The 6388-nt window shown below is 45.1% G+C and overlaps 1 long non-coding RNA gene and 1 pseudogene across 2 annotated transcripts; one reads left to right on the top strand and one right to left on the bottom strand.

The window, feature by feature from the left end:
• Positions 1-3588: 3588 nt before the first annotated feature.
• On the bottom strand, positions 3589-5308 carry LOC116079778 (annotated as a pseudogene). The gene has a single exon (XR_004114150.1). The product of XR_004114150.1 is annotated as a fructose-bisphosphate aldolase A pseudogene (transcript).
• Positions 5309-5355: 47 nt separating this feature from the next.
• Positions 5356-5817, top strand: LOC116080726. Its single transcript, XR_004114572.1, has 2 exons — positions 5356-5458; positions 5564-5817. It is a non-coding gene; the product is annotated as an uncharacterized LOC116080726 (long non-coding RNA).
• The last annotated feature ends 571 nt before the right edge of the window (positions 5818-6388 follow it).

Genomic DNA, 6388 nt, shown 5'->3' with positions numbered 1-6388 from the left:
CCCACCTGGGAATCCTTCTCATATTCAATCACCAAACCCAGACACTATTGTGGATGCCAGCAAGTGCTTGCTGACAGGAGCCTTATATAGCTGTCTCCTGAGAAGCTCTGCAAATGCCTGACAAATAGAGAAGTGAATGCTCACAGCCAACTATTGGGGATCCACAAGGTCCCCAGTGAAGGAGCTAGAGAAAGGACCCAAGGAGCTGAAGGGTTTGAAGCCCTATAGGAGGAACAACATATGAACTAACCAGTACCCCCCAGAGCTCCCAGGGACTAAACCACCAACCAAAGAGTACACATGGTGGGATTCAGGGCTCCAGCTGCATATGTAGCAGAGGATGGCCAAGTCAATCATCAATGGGAGGAGAGGCCCTTGGTCCGGTGAAGGCTCTATGCCCCAATGTAAGGGAATGCCAGGGCCAGGAAGAGAGAGAGGGTGGGTTGGTGGGCAGGGGGAGAGGGGAGGAAATAGGAGGTTTTTCGGAGGGGAAACTAAGAAAGGGGAGAACATTTGAAATGTAAATAAAGTATTTAATAAAAATAAAATTTAAAAATAAAGTTAAAAAAATGTGCCAGGGACATGAACTTAACAAAAATTAAAATGAAATACTGTGTAGGTATAAATTGTTTTGTAACCTACTTTTAATAAGGGTTTAGCCTTTCCTCTAGCCCACCACCCAGCACAGATAGTGGAAGAGAAAAGTTATTAGGATGTGGGGAAGTGGACCTGTTCAGCAATGGTCCTTTGGGAGCAAGCTTGGTTTCTTGTGCAGTCCCGTAGCAAACATGTGATTCAGCAGCTGCAGTCCAGCCCTTTCGGCAGGCAGACCCCAGGCAGCTGTAGTTCAGTCCTGAAGAAACTACCAGGCTTGCCATCTGGCCTGAGATGAGGCCACAGAAGCAACAACTGCTGCAGGAACCTCATGAGCAGTTCTTGGGCGAATTTCTCTCAATATCCAAGTTATCACAAGTTGAGCTCAACGACGCTATGTAGTGCAAACCGATACATGCGTGTCTTTAGCAAAGATGGTGGGTAAGGCAGAGCAAATCCAACCAGAGCTCAGGGCTCATGCCCTACTGTCTATGGGGTCATATTTATTCTCCTTCATCCTGGGTCGTTTCATGGGTCTGCTATATCAAGACATCCTTTCACCTGCTTCAGACGCTGAGACAGGAAGATCAAGAATTTAAAGCCAGACTTGCTATAAAGCAAGTTCAGTTCAGGGCCAGCCTGAGATATATGAGACCTTATCTCAGATAAAACCTGGGGGTAGACTGATTAAGTAATAGCCTATATAAAGCCTTAGGTTTAATCCCCAGTTCTGGATAAAACGGGCACAATGGTGCATGGCTGTAATCCCAGCATTCGGGAGGTAGAGACAGGAGAACCAGAATTTAAAGTCATTCTTAGTTACATATGTTGTATGCTGAGGCCAACCTGGAAGCACGAATGAGCCCCTGTCTCAAAGGAAAGAGAGAGAGAGAATGACGGTAGAAGAACCACCATTAGATGGGTAGAAAAATAATGGCTGCCTCTGATTTAAGCTACCTTTCCTTTCCCTTTCTGTAAATGCATATGAAATGCGGGGAAAACACAACAGCAATCCCATATGTTTCTGTGATATTTTTCAATGGTCTTAATACTCTTGACTCCAAAAGTCATATGCTGACACAGAACATTAAGGGGGTGGCTTTAGGAAGCAAGCCCTTTGGCAGGTGGTGAGGTCATGGGGCAAACCCCAGGGAACCCCAACCCATCTCCAGTGAAAACAGAAGGGAGACACACAGTCTGAGACTCAGAAAGCAAACCCTCACTAGATACACAGCCTGCAGCAGCTTTGACCCTGGACTTCTCACTTTCTAGCACAGTGAGAAATAGCTGTCTGCTCTGCATAAGCCACCTGGTCCATAGTACGTTGTTAGAGCAATCAGGATAGACTAAAGAAGACGTCATTCTGGAACAGTGACTTTTCGATTATCTGGTCATATTTCTTATCAAGTGAACTAAGGGACTTAAATATCAATTTCCTCATGTCCTAGCTTTTCCCTGATTTTCTTCAGAAAATTCATAAATCTCTGCTTCCTGCTGCTTACCTGTGTTCTGGATTGGGTTGATCTCTTGTTTGGGACCGCTTCCATTTTCTTCTCTGATAGTTTACTGGATAGAGCACCATAAACGCCTGTGGCTAACAACTCCCATCTTTCTGTCTTGGTGTCTCCCCTGGTATCAAAGCAATGGATTCCTTGCTTCACTGTAGGTCAGTTTGAATTGGAGAGCGCCTAAGGAGGACCTGCCAGGTCCTCAGAATTCCACTGCTATCAAACTAAAGCCATAAAAGCCAGCTCAGCTCCTGTGCTAGATCCCAAGGTAGGAGTGATTTTCACTGTCTCTAATGGTAGTCCTCTCTGATATTAAGATTCACTGTAGAAGTCACGCATAATTGTATAAAATACAATTTTCATTGTTTTATAGTTTTATTAATTACAAAACTAATTCCAAGTGGAACTCCAAGCTGGGCATACTGGTAGACACCCGTCATCCTAGTATTTAGGAGATAAAGGAGAGAAGACTTTGAATTCAGGGCCATCCTGGGCTATATAAGTAAGACCTTGCTCTAAAAAACACATATATTGGATGTAATACATTAAATGTAATACATTAAAAATATTATATATCCTTTATATTATATCATTTATCCTTATTTTCTAAAAAAATAAAATAAAATAAAGCTACAAATGGCATTTTATTGTATCCTAGAATTTATAAATCAATTGATATATGTAGTAAACACCCTTTGTAAGTTTTCTTTTCTAGAATGTTAGTGGGGAGTGTCTGAGAAAATACAGGGACGGTCAAAAATACTCATGGCTCTAGAGGCCAGCTGTATCTATGAACACTAAGATTTCTACTCCTGCCAAGAGATTTCAAAGTCCACTGTCAGATCTGAGTCCTCTTTTAAGTCAGGGTGTTCCCCACGCTGGGGCTACCTCTTCACCAAAGATCCTTAGAGCAAATGAAATTGGGGTTCATGGAGATTTCAAGTCGCAACCTGTGTCTCTAAATGACTAAACTCCCGTCTCTTCCTGACACCTAAGGTTCTATCGTGTATTAATCATTGCTCTGCACCCTGGCTCCACATTTCCCTGTGTTCAGCAGCTCTAGACACCCACAAATATGTTTTGCTATAAATTACTGGCACCGTTTCTGTTGATATTCGGCGTAATCAAACATTTGTAAGCATGCTGTCTTTTCAATCTGCTCAGCTGATGCACTTTACCTGATCTTTCATTAAAGTAATCAAAACACTTGCTGTGTCGCATCTAATGAATGTTGCATGTATGATTAAGTGCTTTCATTCATATTGCAAGTTTGATTTAATGTAATCTGCCTTTCAGACAGCCATTAGCCTAGCTCCTATGTGAATTCGATTAATTGGCTGAATTCTTCCAGATGTCCATTAAGCATTACAGGAATTTGTGGGAACAGCAGGGACTGTCTAGCACAGGACCAAACAATGAGACGTTATATTGCCGCCATGACTTACCAAAAGCTGGATTCATTTTCATTAATAAAACATCTGTACTCCTGCGCAGCTATGCATCGAGATGCGTTTATTTTATATGTTTATTTCTCTTATGACTGTAAAAAGATGGTTAAACAGAAGCACATTTGCTGATATGTAGACTCGAAGTTTGGCAAGTGCTCACTGACCAAACAGTTCAAATTTTCAAGGTTACAGTAGCTCCCAGACAGAAAGAAAACAACTAACAAACACCTGTTTGAAGCAGACTTTAAAAACACGTGGGATGGCTGGAGTGGGGACGCTTTAAGCCGTATTACAGACATACCCTAAAAATGTGATGCCTGCCACCTCCATGCCCAGTGTATCTTTAAGAGAAAGGGGCAGATGCGGCCCTTTCCTCCCTCCCCTTTTAAATAGTTGATGATTAGCAAAGGGCTGGAAGGGATGTCAGCCTTCACAGACAATACCACACACTAAAGTCCTGAGGGGCAGCAGTAATTGATGGGAGAGAGCCTGAAGACCTCCTCTCCTCAAGAGCAAGTGGGTTGGCAGGGACCGCGGGGTGCTGGAGGGGCAGCCTTAGGCCACCTCTGCTCAGTAGGCGTGGTTAGAGATGAAGAGGGATTCCCTGGCTGCAGCCCCTGACTCATCCCTCGGGGTGTACTTTCCTTGACAGGCGAGGCTGTTGGCCAGGGCTCGCTTGATGTACTCCTCCTGGGCTGCCTTCAGGTTCTCCTTCCTCCCACCCCAGGCCTTTAAGGCAGAAGCCTGCAGGGCTCGGCCATAGGAGAAAGTCAAGGCCCATGGCTTCAGCAGGGGACACTTGTTGATAGCATTGAGGTTGATGGATGCCTCTTCCTCACTCTGCCCTCCAGACAGGAAAGTGACTCCAGGGACAGCAGGGGGCACTGTGCGACGAAGCGCTGTGACCGTTGCCATGGCAATCTCTTCGCTGGAAAATTTCTGAGTGCAAGTATAGCCTGGGGTGACCATGTTGGGCTTCAGCAAGATCCCTTCCAGGTAGACGTGGTGGTCGCTCAGAGCCTTGAAGACAGCAGCCAATACCTTCTCAGTTACATACTGACAGTGCTTCAAGTCATGGTCGCCATCAGGGAGGATTTCTGGCTCCACAATGGGTACAATGCCATTCTGCTGGCAGATGCTGGCGTAACGAGCCAGAACATTGGCATTTTCCATAATGGCAAGGGCTGAGGGGGTGTGTTTCCCAATCTTCAGCACACAACGCCATTTGGCAAAATCGGCTCCATCCTGCTTGTACTGAGCACAGCGTCCTGACAAGTCATCCAGCCCTTGGGTGGTGGTCTCGCCGTCAGTTCCTGCCAGTGGCACCACGCCCTTGTCCACCTTAATGCCCACAACACCACCCTTGGACTTGATAATTTGGGGGAAGGGAAGACCATCATCTGTCTTCTGGTACAGTGTCTCATGGAAAAGGATCACGCCCCCAATACAGGGATTCACACGGTCGTCAGCAGTCAGCAATAGCTGACGGTAGAATCGCCTGTTCTCCTCGGTGTTCTCTGTGCCAATGGACTGCAGCCTCTTGGCGATGCTTCCAGTGGACTCATCTGCAGCCAGGATGCCCTTGCCCGGAGCCACAATTCGGCGAGCGATGTCAGACAGTTCCTTCTTCTGCTCCGGGGTCAGTGCTGGGTATGGGTAGGGCATGGTGCCGGTGGTAGCGCGGTCCTGGCACAGGAGGTGGTGGGTTGGCTGGGTGCTGCGGCGGTGGGCAAGAGGACTGTGGAGAGAACGCTGTTAGGGTTACTAGAACCTGCTTCTGTGATGTGTTCCAAGAGAATGCAACCTATTCAGCGGGCAGGGGTGGGGGTGGGGGAATGTAGCTCTGGAACTCCCTTTAGATCAGGTTAGCCTCCCAAGATCTGCCTGCCTCTGACTCTGGGATTAAAGGTGTGCACTGCCATGCCCAGCTCAGAAGTTAATATTTGTAACTGAATAATCATCTGAAATTAAGAGAATAACACATAAATTACTTTTTGTATTTCTTTTTACAAGGGTCTACAAATTAATTTTACTAATTGAAGCTAAAAATCGTGGTCTGGAGAGAGTTCAGCAGTTGAGAGCACTTACTACTGTTGCAGAAAACCTAGTTTGATTCCCAGCACCCATGCACTGTAGCTCACAAGTTTCTGTAACTCCAGCTCCAGGAGATCCAGTGCCCTCTTCTGGCTACCTTGAACACTGCACACATGGTACGCATACAGAGAAATAGTCATATTCACAAAATAAAAATAAGTCTCTTTTTTAAGCTAAAAATCCTTTCTAATTACATAACTTTATGAAATAATGTTTTCATAATTAAATATACTCTCACTGTAAAGATAGTATGGAAATTTAAGAAAATAACCTTTTTAAAAACTTTTGTTATAGTGTGTAAGTTGAAAAACAACTTGAAAGAGTTCTTTTTCCATCAAATGGGTGCCAAGGACTAAACTCAGGATCATCAGGTTTGAAGGCAAGAGTTGAAGTAATCACACCTTCATTGGAGCGTTTTGGGTTTTTTTCCTTCTTAAGATTTATTTGTTTGTTTTTGTGTGAGCACACTACACTGTCTCTGTCTTCAGACACACTAGAAGAAGGCATAAGATTTCATTACAGATGGTTGTGAGCCACCATGTGGTTGCTGGGATTTGAACTCAGGACCTCTGGAAGGGCAATCAGTGCTCTTAACCACTGAGCCATCACTCCAGCTCTTCATTGGAGATTTTCAAAGTGACTCCCTGTTGCCTGCTAGTTTATCCTAGGTGGGGAAAGTGATGATGACAAGAACATGGCATCTTTCAGAGGCTGATCATCAGTCACCATGCCCTGTGAAGAGAC

The sequence above is a fragment of the Mastomys coucha genome, unplaced genomic scaffold (genome assembly GCF_008632895.1).
Source record: "Mastomys coucha isolate ucsf_1 unplaced genomic scaffold, UCSF_Mcou_1 pScaffold6, whole genome shotgun sequence".
NCBI lineage: Eukaryota > Metazoa > Chordata > Mammalia > Rodentia > Muridae > Mastomys > Mastomys coucha.
The sequence above is the reverse complement of the archived record's forward strand: the minus strand, read 5'-3'. Positions and strand labels throughout refer to the sequence as shown.